Here is a 13145-nt window from a genome sequence, read left to right as displayed (position 1 = left end):
CTCCAAACTACACCCATGACACTCAACCCTTTGCATAAAGGCCACTCTATAAACTTATGCGACCATGGACAACAAACGGTGAGGCTCTTCCTCAGCCACTCAGAAGTGCCACTGAACCTCAACAGAGAAATGAAGTGCCACAGAAATGTTGCAAAACAATAAACTATACAAATCACATATACCTTTGGTTGCAGTTTTGTTGAATCTTAATCAAAACGTTTGAAAAGATGGCACAGAAAACAATCAACGAGAACAGAATCGCCATTGATTCTGAAACCAAATGTCACTTTGTTCAAGTTTTCAATAACGCTTGTACCCTTGATCTGTCAGCAAGCTGACAAAAGAAAGATATATGATCGTTCCAGGAAAACTAGGAACAAGATGGTCTTTTCTCTTGAAATTCGAACTTTTGCTTATTGCATTTTCTAAGAATGTATTTTCTGGGCCTCCAACAGAACTCCTGGAAATGCTGCTCAAAGATTCCCGTCATTTTACAGATCCCATCATTTCCAAAGGACTTAATCACTATTTTTAACATCCCTCTTCTTGTTAGGACATTATTGATGGCTCAGTGCGTTTCATATATTTTTTTATTAGGACACAGCATTTTCTTTTCTGCATTGCTGTTTTTGAATTGCATTGTATCCTTTTAGAACTTTCTTCTTGAACAGTGATGGCCTGTCCCTCAGGGCTGTGATGTAGTTAATAAGTTTTACAAAACAATACAATGAAAATGAAAATTCATTAGCTTGTAATAGAGGCACATCTAATTCAGGTTAATGGGAATGCATGCACAAATCGTAAACTTGTGGTAGAAAAACTGGATGAAAATGTCTACTGCACATTTTAATGACCCTGCGATATGAAAATAAAGAAATATTTTTCAATTCTATTCCGTGAAATACCAAGTGCACTGAGTCTTTAAAAAGCAGATTTTTGCAAATAAATGCCTGTGGCTTTTGAAACGCGTATTTCAACACAGAGGCAGAAACTGTTAGTTCCAAGTTCTCTCCCTGGCCACCAGACTGTTAGAGCCTGTGCCAGCAAGGCATCACCCTAGGCACTGATCTGCCTGGCCTAAGTGCTAACTCAAGGCACACCCGCTTGCACCGCCAGGCAGCACAGTATTCTGAGTGGTAAATGAGACCGCTGATCCTGCGGACTTAGGAAGGAAGCCTCCCTGCTAGGCTCTTTGTGGACCTGGTTATTTTGTGAGTGCCACTTCAGCCAACCGTTCATGACTAAATAAGACCCTTGTTACGAAGTAGACATAAGTCCAGTTCTGGCCGAATATTCATATACATCTGCTAATGCTGGGCCTTTTTGTTACCAATACTCTTAGGGGCTCATTTTGCATTTTGCTATAAAAGTGCAGTTTCTGGAAACTTTCAAGCATGATTATAAAAATTCATGAGAAAAAAAATCACAAGTTTTCCCACAGCCCAACTTAAAATGGTGGATTGACGGTGAAGCATAAATGTACAACTGGATTGATATTTTTGTTTTTGTTTTTCGTTTTTCTTCACCTTGCGTCACTTTTGCGCCGCCGGTGCGTCACTTTTTGTGACGCACAAGCGGCGTAAAAATGTGCCTTATTGCACCATATTTACAAAGTGACGCATTTAGATAGATGCGTCACTTTGTAAACCCCTGCGCCACATTATACCTGTGCCAGGTATAGTGTATGCAGGGAGGGTGTTCTGATGCAAGAAAGGGTCATAGAAATGACGCAGTGAAATCTATAAGATTTTACTGCGCCACTTCTAGGACGCAAATGCGTCAATATCTTATGCCTGCCTCACAGCAGGTGTAAGACTGACGCAGGCCCTTTCAAATGGGGCTTGCCCCATGTGAAAGGACACATTGCTGGAGTTGCATCACTTTTGTGACACACTCCAGCAAAGTGTCACTTTTGCGCCATACAGATACGTCAGAAATACTGACGTATCTGTAACTCCTTCTGACATGATGTGTCATAAAATAAATATAACGCATCAATCATGTCGCAAGGAGGGCGCACTAATAAGTGACGCATCGTTGCTTTCACACAGCAATGCGTCACTTCTCATAAATGAGGCCCTTAGTATCATTAATTCCAGTTAGTCTGATATTATCACCTGGAAATAAGGGCCAAGATGTAATAAGAGTCTAAGGACCATATGTACAAGCAAATGGCGCCTAGAGGCATTTCGGCAAATTTCGCAGCACTGCATCATTTAAAAATGCAGGGATGCATCGTATTTACAAGAAGACAGTGCACCCCTGTGTTTTCCCTTGTACGGGCGCTAAAAATAGCCGTCAAGCAAAAATAACAGACACGCTTGCACAGTAGTGCAAGGGTGCCTGCGTTGCAGGTATGATTGTTTATGTGCAGGAAGGTGTCTCATTCTGCACATAAACAATCAATAATGGTGCTTTGCTACTTCTATGTGTGCTGTAATATTAGCAAATCATCATTATATATTGAATGTTTTATGCAGGAAGGGGCACCTTTCTCTTTCTATATATGTTGCAGAATGCAGCACACATAGAAAAAGAAAAACAAAGAGAAAGTAAAGGATTTCACTTTGTTGCGCCAATCTAACTCCTCCTTTACCATGGCGTTAGTTTTTGGTGCTGCCTCAGATTTAGACATCCGTATAAATCTGGGGCAGCGTCAAAAAGCAAAGGTGTTGCAGTGAAACACCCACAGCAAAACCCATTGCATGCCCTTTTCATGCAGATACCTGCTTGAAAGGGTACTATATTTACAAAGCAGTGTTTAACTACAAAAAGTGGCTTAACGCTGCTTTGTAAATATGGTGCAGGACATTGCACCACTGGAACATCAAAAAAGTGAAGTTTCTGGTGGCACAATCTCCTTGTACATATGCTTCTAAGGGCCATATGTATCATAGTTCCATTTTGCAAATTCTAAATAGCAATTTTTAAGGAATCGCTATTTAGAAATCGCAAAACGGTATGTATGAAAAAAATCGCATTTTTAATGCGATTCCTTAATCTTCCTTATTTGCGAATTCGAAAGTTGCGAATTCGCAAATAAGGAATAATTTCCCATTCATTCCTATGGGCCAGGAGGCCCATAGGAATGATTGTGAAATGCTTTTCATTTTGCGAATCGCAATTTGCTAATCGCAAAATGAGATTGATTCCAAGGGTGCAGGGGTGTCTCAAGGACACCCTGCTGCACCCCTGAAATCAGCATGCGTGTGCATATGGCGCACATACATGCCCTATGGGCATGTATGTGCGTCACATGCCACATTAAAAAATGCCAATTAGTGTATTATGAAAAGAAATCGCAATGTACCACCAACTGAAAGTTGGTGGTAAATTGCAATTTCTTAAGCTAAATTCGCTACAGTAAAATGCTTCATACATAGCATTTAAGGAATCGCAAAATTGCGATTCCTTAAATGCTATAGCAAAGTAAGGAATCGCAAATATTTGCGATTCCTTAAGATGCGATTTTTTGATACATATCAATAAATGCAAAACAGCCTTTTGCGATTCGCAAAGGCCGAAATTCGGCGAATTTCGGCCTTTGCGAATCAAAAAAGGCTTGATACATATGGCCCTAAGTGTGGTATGCTTGAAATCACTCCCATAATGAGTGTTATGACCTCTCAGAGAATGAGTGTGCAGCTTCAATTCTCCCCTTTGATTTCTCTGCAACTGGATTCCTGATGATGTTGGCAGTTGCCCTTCATTTAATATTAGTAATGTGCTTCTTCACTCTGTGAGCTCTGTAATGCAAATCTGAAAATCCCCTCATTTTAGTGACCTTTCTTATGGATGTCATTAATAATGTGAGATTTATGCTGCATTAGCAATGCAGAATCTGGGCATAGCTTCATGCTAATATACTGTGCAAGGAAATTGCTAATACAATTATTCTCACTTGAAACAAAAATTAATACCAAAATCATCCATTTTCAGACCTTGGAAAATTGCTTATGTGATATAGAACCAATAATATGAGTAATTGATCTTACTTTGTAAAGAACTGACACAAACTTATTTTTCTTATTCAATTTCTTTTGTAATGATGTGTGTTCTTTTCAGAAAGCGTGGAGCATACCATGGTTAGCAAGCCTCCTGGTCTCATATTAGTTTGGAACAGCTGACTCACACTTTCCTAAAACCCCCAGGGAGTGCATGGAGATATCATATGTTGTGATAATCAGAATCAGCTTGTCTGATTATAGGCCACCCATATTATGAGATGAAAGCAATGTTTTGTTTTTAACTGGAACCATAGCAAAGTATTTGCTCATGTGTATTTTCTTGTGTGTGACTCTGAAAAGCCTATAAACATATAAACATTTGTGAATGTTTCTGATGTGTGGTCATACTACTGCAATGAGACTTAGAAGCACAAGACATTCTGTAGTGTCTTATGGAAACCCTAGTTTTGCTGTTTATCCACTATTTCATATGCTATGAACATCTGGGGCCCACCTGACACACATTTAACTGTAACTTTCTAATGGATTGTTTTTGACTTTCTACTGAATTACAGGACTAAACCAAGAGTATACTCCTGGCATAGTTGTGGACGTACTATAGGTGTAAGTCATCCCTACTCAAAGCAACATTTTTGTGAATGAGGCTGCTGGTGTTTTGACATCTGCAGGACTCATGGTACACTAGACATATCCAGCTCTTTTTATTTCCAATTGCAATAACTGCCACTCCAATAAAACAGCTATCTCCTGCACAGTCACACAGAATATAAATATGGGGGTGCAAGTATGAAAGTCATATTTTCCCAATTTCTCCTAAAATGTCGTATGTGAATTTAGACTGGGCCTGATATAGAGTTTGGTAGATGGGTACTCCATCAAAAAAGTGACGAATTTGCCGTCCACTGTATTGAAAGTCCCTATACCATTTGTAATTAGGCAGACAAGATATCCATCAAATTTGCAATGGAATAACCCAACCATCAGTTTCTAAATTAGGCCCTATATGTGTTTTCCTTGTAGGTGTTGCAGAGTGCTATATTCCCACTGTGTAAAATATACTGAGAAAGAAGTACTGTAAGCAACCATTTGGGAGGGCCGCGGGGCAAGCAGGAGTTACTGAGCCCAACCTTGGGGATTTAGACCCTTTACTTCTGATGTACAGGGGCCAAACTTGTCCAGTCAAAAACTGTCTTTTATGACGAAAGTAGCATTTATGTACGAACACAAAGTGAAATACAGCATACAGAATCAGTACTCACAATTCCCTGAGGTCAGGGCTCAGGTGTTTAATAGGACCATGAGTCCCATTCCCTCTCACTAGTGGTAGTGGTTATTCCTCATTCACAACAGGCAACATTCAGATTAGGCCCCACTAGCAGTCTGAATCCCAGGAATCCCTCTCTGTGGCAGACAAGTTCCTCCGGTGACTTTTGGCACTTCATTTAGTCTTACCCATACCAACACGAATAGTTTGACCAGTCTCCTATAGCCGCCCTCTTGTTGGTGCAGCAGATGCGGCAGCTGCCTCCGGTGAGCATCACACACACAGCTCTACAGCGACAGGCCTGGGTGTCATCCGCGCTACTAACATAGGACAGTAAGAACCTCATTTACGAGGAGCTTGCGCTGTGTCACTTTTTTGATGCAGCGGCACCACAATCAGTGCACCACACTGCTCCAAGTCTACAAACTGATGCATTGGATCCAATGCTTCAGTTTGTTGAGCCCTGCATCACATTATACATGTGCCAATTATAATGTATGCAGGGTAGGCATTCACACACAAATAGCCACGTAGAAGTGGCACAGTGAAATTTACAACATTTCACTGCATCATTCTACGACTTGACTGTGTTAAAATCCTTACACCTGTTCAGACCAGGCGTACGGATGGATGGAGGAATTTTAAAATGAGATTTGCCTATGTGTTATGACACATTGCTGGAGTTGAGTCAGTTTTACAACCAACTCCTACAATGCATCACTTTTGCGGCCACAGGTGTGTTAGAATTTTTGACGCATCAGTTAAATCCTTGCACCATGGAGCCCCGTATAGTAAATACAGCTCATCCATGGTGTTGCAAGGACATTTGCTTCAGTCACAAGGAAACTGACGCATCAATGTGGATGTGTCTGTTTCTTGTAAATGAGGCCCTTGGTTTCCTTTGCTTTTACCCAAGGGGGTGGGGGAATTTATTGACTGCTGGTTGCCAGTCAGCCCTCCATTGCAGCTTCTGCTCTGTACCAATTATGAATATAGTAACTTGTCAAGAACTTAAACGGCACACACTCACACTATATGCTGTGGTGATACACAAACACCATAAACCACCTGATATTACAATTATCAAGTTTTTGTTGATTTGAAAAAAATGTGTCTTCTCCTAAAAGTACTTGGCTTTTGGACACTGAAAGGTACACTCATTGTGGGAACAAGTTTGGGAGTCAACGAGAACTTCAGATTTGGTATGGAGTTTCTGTGGAAATATGGATATCTTGAGATCCTCTTAGAGATGTGAAATTACAAAAAGAAATTGCAATTCCTGGTCTGATTTGTTTTGTAACTTTTTATTTGTTTCATAACTTTTAGAAGGAGATGTTGTTTTATTCCAAACTGCTGTTCCACAGTTCTGGGGAGTTTTTTTCATTATAAATTCATCATTTACACTGGCCAAATCATTGGGATTTTTCTGTAAATCGTGTAGAGGGAGATATTCATTTTATGAGCATTCTATTCGTTTAAATGGGCTCCCAAATTCCAACTATAATTATGCTAGGATTATATTTATGCCAGCAGACCGAAGATCTTACCACTGTACATACTAGTTTAAACCTCCCACTGGCCCAACTGACAAATGTTTACTACTTTGGGCTCGCTTACAAATGCTCCACATGTTTATGTTTTCCAGCTCGTATACCTGTATGTATAGAGAACCCAATTGCTACTTATAGAAAGTTCAGCACATTTGATAATTACTAGATGCAATAATATCCACACCGCACATTATGAGCAGGTCAAACCTGCAATGGAAAATCTTCTGTAAATACAGGGACAAGCCAATTTTGATGTTGTAAGTCCTAAAATGTGCATCATATGCCCCATATTTGGCCATAATTGTTGTGGTTTATCACACTCAGTAAATTCCAAGCCCCAAAATATATAATTTGTTTAGGTGTAATAAATATCACTACCCACACTGGGGCATTCATATTTGAGGAGTATACATCAAAAGCACTACGAAGTTCGGTTGCAATCAGTGCAACTAGGCTGTTTGATTGATTCACACAATGATAGAATACTACCCCAAGGTTCTAAATTAATATATTCTACAGATTTGGGCCTAATCCCAAACTGCACTTTGTTATACATTTGGTACTACTACAATAGTACTACTCAAGTACTACAACATGCTATTCACAAACTTTAATGAGACGGATATGCCTCCACCACTCCTATCTTTATTCTTTGTAGTGATCTCCACCCCAATTGCATGTCAGTACTAAAAATGTGTGGAAGCAAAGGGGCGTGACTTGAAAATGGGGAATACTTACCACTAAAGGCCACTACAGCCAAAAAGAATCCAAAATAGTACCCAGCACAGAGCTGAAGTAAGTCCACACCCTCCCACAGAAATGAATAGAGAGACAGTCTTAAAACAAAATCTCATATCAAAAATGCTTTAATTAAATTATTTAAAATAGTTAAAGATATAAATTTAATTAAAAAAATCACAACGTTCAGCTACTCTCTGAAGTCTCTTGTCCATAAAATCAGAGAGCAGTTGAACTTTGTGAATTGTCTTAGAGATGTACTTATAGATGTACATGATATGTGTTCCCTTTTAGTCTTTGCTCTGGACATTGTAAAATAAACACTGATTCATTGATGTATTATATTTATGTTATTTTTGTTGTACAGTGTTAATTTGTGTATATTTGTATTAATTTATTTTTGTTTGTATCCACTGTTGTGCATTTATGTTGTTGGTGGGAGGGAAGAAAAGGTCTTGGAGAAATTTTGTAATGGATCTTCTGTGTGTGACAAAAAAAACACAAACGTATGTAGGATGTTGCAAAAAAAGATTAAACAGTGATCGGTTTTATTGAATATAGCGTCTATTGATTAATTGTTGTCCTGAAAGGCGAGTACGCTTTGTCATTTGTGTGTTTCTTGGACTTTTAGAAAGTTGGCATTTTTTTGCCTTAGCCATTTGGTGCCTGCAGTCTGTCTCTGAGTCACATGGCTGGGTGTGGGTGGCATTTTTGCTTTGTGTATGCCTCCTAGACACCCCCACAGAATAGGTAGCTTAGGTGTGAATGGATGGGGCATCACTGGAAGATGGCATGGAGGAGCTGGACCCAGCCCCACTTACACTTGAATCAGCGGGTTTCTGTCTCCACACAAATGTCCACCCATCAATAAAAGAGTAAGACAATTTCTCTTCACATGCTGCACTTCTACAGTAACTACAGCCAAAAAGGGATCCCAAGCAGTACCCAGTTCAGAGCTGAAGTAAGTCAAGCACCACAAATGGCCAACCACTGGTATGGTAACATCCTCCCACAGAAATTAAGATAGACCAGGTCTTAAAATAAAACCACATAGGAAATAATGTTAAATAAAGTTCAAATATTTAATATAGATAAAAATATAAATACAAAACCTAAAAACATATTTCACTCTGTCTTACTCCAGGCCCTGAGGAAATGCGTATTGCGTTACTTCCTGCCTACTCTGTTCTAACTGTTTAATCCTTTTGGTTCCTCCAATAAGAACATATCTTCTGTAATGCTCCGTTTGTAGTTTCATGATTTGCACCCTAAAGCATTATGTTAAGTGTTTTGACAAAGGTTTTTGAATGGTGAAATGAAATTAAATATTCCTTGAATTGAAAATGTGTCAACATTGTAATCAACCCTATTTGTTTTCATTGTTCTCATATACATCTTCTACAGATTGAGTGGAAGTGCATAGAAGAATGCAAGGCTGCTACGTTTCAACTGCTTTCCCTCACGCTAGTACTAAATGTATGTTTTTTGTGAAAACCCAATTCTCCAGTTGTGGAAAGAGATGCTGGGCTGAAGTATATTTTTCCATTGAGAATGATCAAATTCCATTGTTCAGAGGGAGCAATCACTCAAACTATGAATAAATTTCAATTGAAACTGTGAAGAAAGGTACATAATTTATCACAGAGAAGAAACCCTGACACTGGTTTTAAAACTACAACAAATTTTTATAGTTCTAAATTGAATACCTATGTTTTAGAATTTAAGCAGGCACACATGTTGTCTCTGGAACTGTCGCTTTTTCAAAAGCTTCATTTTTTAAAAGACATCTGTTCAACGTCTAGAGTTAAATACATGGTTGAGGAGAGCAGTCAATTTTACGATCTCTTCTTTTATGGAGTGTATTACACAATTGTCTCTGTTATAACTGTGACCTTTCATCATAAGGCCACATTGAACAGATGGTCAGTGACCTGGTTTCCAGATTTACTTTTCAAGTAGCAACTGTAGCCAGGCCTTATGAGACCATAGCCCTTTCTAATCATTATTATGGTCAATGTATTTCATATCTGTTTATCAGCGGGGCTTTGCAAGTGGAGAGGAGTCCGGAGTCATGCCTGAAGATGGGAGCTCACTAGACGTCGACATGGCAGAACAACTGCAGAAGAAGGTGCAGGTTGAGGTAGAGAAGTATCATCAGTTATAGAAAACATCTCAATAAGTGTATGCCAGCCAGCTCAAGTGACAAGAACAACATTGTGAAGGAGGACCTAGACTTGCTGGGTGTGTCCAACACAGGGTTCAAACTAATCAGGGCGGAGCAGGAACTGGAAGAAGCCAAGGCCACCGTTGCTAAACAATGAATATGGGACCCATTCTCCGATGCACAGATCTCAGTGAAAAGGACTTTGTGCTCCACCCCTTCTCAAATGTGGTCCAAGGATCTTGAAGTCCCAGAACTCAGCAATATGCGGTCTGCTTGAATTTGTTTAGGGGGTGGACATGATTTTGCTCAGTGGTATGAAAGCTTGGACAGGGGCGGCTCTATGCTCATGGCGACCCTGGGCAGGGAGCGTAGGTAGGGGGCCCCGGAAGAGGGGGTCCGGGCAGGGGCTAGGCAGAGAGGCCAGTGAAGAGGGGAGGTCAGGGTGTTTGGAAGTGTAACAGAGCCGGAGGCTGCCAAATCCATGCCAGGGGCCGCCACACAAATATGTATCCATTCTCAGAGGATTACTATATTAAGGATATATATTGGTGTGGAGGCCCCTGGGGTTTAGTGGCCCTGTGCAGGTGCACAGCTTGCACATGCCTAAGGCCACCCCTGGCTTGGATTACGTTATGGTTGTATGGTGAAGAAAGAAGGATGTTCTCTATTGACCCAGCAGGGTTTCAGAGGGGATCCAGTCCTGTAACATCTTGATTAATCATTTTGCGACAATAATATTGAGTGGTCAGTGGAGCTTTGTAATTTTACAATTTTACGACTACAGCAAATCTGATAGAAAATGATATCTGACTAGATCCATCATTTGTCCCAAAAGAAATGCTTTATTTTAAATGATTTAAAAAAGTGATACCGTCGTCAACAAACACAAATGAGTGTTTGACTTCCTGTGGGTGCACACCTCAGAAAGATAATAGTCTTAATTAATTAAACAATGTATTCATTTGATTAAGTACAAAAGAAACCCAGGCAGGCGAATCAATGATGTAAAATTCGTTTCTGTAGGATTGTTGTTTCATAGTACTATCACATTTTAGAAAAAGTTCTGGAAAAATTAGTTTTGGGGATAACCTGTTCACTAAATTTGCAAGTATCGGGTGTTGCTATTGACAGGTTTCATCCTCACCAGTGCAAACAGAGGTTGTCTCTCTGCGGAATAAGCGAAGGTTTACATCCTTCACACACAGGTCAATATAACTGTGTTGCCCCTCCGATTGGCATGCTGATGCACCAATGAGGAATCTGATGACTTTGAGAGTGATTGTCAGTTTGTGGGCCCATGCTTATATGAGAAATACTAAAATATACAAAGGGTAACTGGACATATGCAGCTATACAGGACCAGATTATGCAACTCATTTGACTATTTCATGCAGCAAGAAAAGGCAAATAATGCACCTTAATGTTGCACATTCTGTACCCGTATTAATTCACTGTTTTGGCATTTCAACACAGAATAATACTGTCTCTGCAAACATTTCACCTCATTAAAATCATTTTAAAACCTGAACACAGAAGCTGGGAAATGAATGGTCAGCAGTTCAACTTTCCCAAGGGCATGCCTCTGAGAGGCATTACTACTTGTGGTCCTTTTGGTCCTTGTGGTCCTTTTTTTAGCATCTTTTAATCCATTTAAGCTAGAAACAATTACTTTTATTATTTTTAAATCTGCAATACCCTTATAATGTACAGCAGGGGCATTTTACCCCATATGTAATCCAGGCTATACGAATTAGAATGTAAACAAAAAATCTAAATAAGTTGCTTTTGTTTGCGGTGGGAAAATCCTAATACATCCACAAGTGTGATCCAGAAGGAAGATTCAATTTATAAACATGAACCATGCATAATGAACTAGAAGAAACATGATGAGAATGAGGGAAGTTATTAAAAAGCGTTGAGCATTTACATAAACATGTTCGCTCTTTTTAAATATCTCTTCAAACTACTTCTTGAGTTTACTAAGTTGAATCCGTCTATGAAGCACCAAGGATCAGTGGCACTTAATGGCACTTCATCTGATAGGATACATGAACAATTTCCACAGTCAAAGTAGTACAAGAACGCCCATGACTAGAGTTTTGCCAAACCACTTTCTTCAGCATTACAATTAATAATATTTGGTAATACAATAGTTTATTATTTCTAAAACACACAGTTAATTCACCCACCACTGCATTATATATGATGCAAACCTACCATACATTTGGTTATTGGGCAACCATGTTGCTGAGGGTTTGTTTTTGCACCACCCTGGGTCTCGTCTACATGCAGTGCTTAACTTGCACTTTGAGCTGCTGGTGGTGGAAACCGAGGTGTACTTTTGGGGAACTAATTTTTATTATCAGACTTTGACTCAGAACAAGAGAGTTGATGGCAAAAAAGATGGAAAGAAGGAAAAAGGGAAGAAGAGGAAAACAGTTACAGAGGGAGAAAAGCAGGAATGAAAAGCCCCACAAAAACGATCCTAAGAGAAAGAAAGTGCAGGGCGGTGGGAAAAGAGGCATGAAGTAGAATCAAGACTAAGTATAACGGCACAGGTTGTGGGTTTGCTATATGGTCTGCACATCCTGAGACATTCTAAGTCTATATGTACATTATTAAATTCAATTGGCAGGAGGTGCTCAAGAGATGGTGTCTACATACCCACCCACTAGGGTAAAAAAAATTCTCGAGACCAATTGGCCCAGAGGACTGATGAATGAAGCTGCACCAGAGCACACTCTATCACTATATATATAATCCCAAAACAACAGAGGTTATGTCCAAAAACAAAGATCACTATGGGACAGTCTCCCTCAAAAGCGGTTTCAATAATTGATTGTTCCAATATTCCAAGATTAGGGCTCCAAAGAGTGCTTCAATTCCAATTCCAAAAATCAGGTCTTTTTTGCCACTTTTTATTTTCAGAATATGCAGCAGCAGCCAACGCGCGTTTCGCCCGCAGGACTTTTTCAAAGCTCAAAGGAATTTGTCCTGTTGAGAGCTGCAAAATATGTTTGCTACAGAGCAAACCATTTGTTGTGGACAAGATTCTATGATAATAATATAGGACCAGAGTTTCACATCATTGGGCAGACAATTTTGTGCCAAGATTATAATCATGGATTAAGCAATGACGAATCAGTAGGCGTTATCTCGCAGCTCGTAACATGTCCAAATGCTGCTATGTGGACCTTGATACGTCCATTTACCTGTATCGCAGTAATTCCATTTCCAGCCGTCGATTTCCTAGAACCAAGACTAGGTAACCATAATAATTGCCAAACCCATCATTTGGCAGCAGAGGTCTACTAAGCATATATTTGTGGCCCCAGTCGTTTTTAAATTTAAAAAAAATGTTATTGAACAAATCAAATAAAGATAGATACATTGTGACCAGGCATGACAATACATGATACATGGTACAATCTATTATATGGCAAGGTGACTAAAAGAAGAAC

At 39.6% G+C, this 13145-nt stretch overlaps 1 protein-coding gene across 1 annotated transcript in view; it reads right to left on the bottom strand.

Annotated features, from left to right (window-relative positions):
* LOC147692212 (leucine-rich repeat and fibronectin type III domain-containing protein 1-like protein) overlaps nucleotides 1-13145 on the bottom strand; it is a 2508250-nt gene that overhangs the window by 2207776 nt on the left and 287329 nt on the right. The window lies entirely within an intron of this gene.

The sequence above is a fragment of the Lissotriton vulgaris genome, chromosome 9 (assembly GCF_964263255.1).
Source record: "Lissotriton vulgaris chromosome 9, aLisVul1.2, whole genome shotgun sequence".
Lineage (NCBI taxonomy): Eukaryota > Metazoa > Chordata > Amphibia > Caudata > Salamandridae > Lissotriton > Lissotriton vulgaris.
This window is presented reverse-complemented; position numbering and strand designations above follow the sequence as displayed.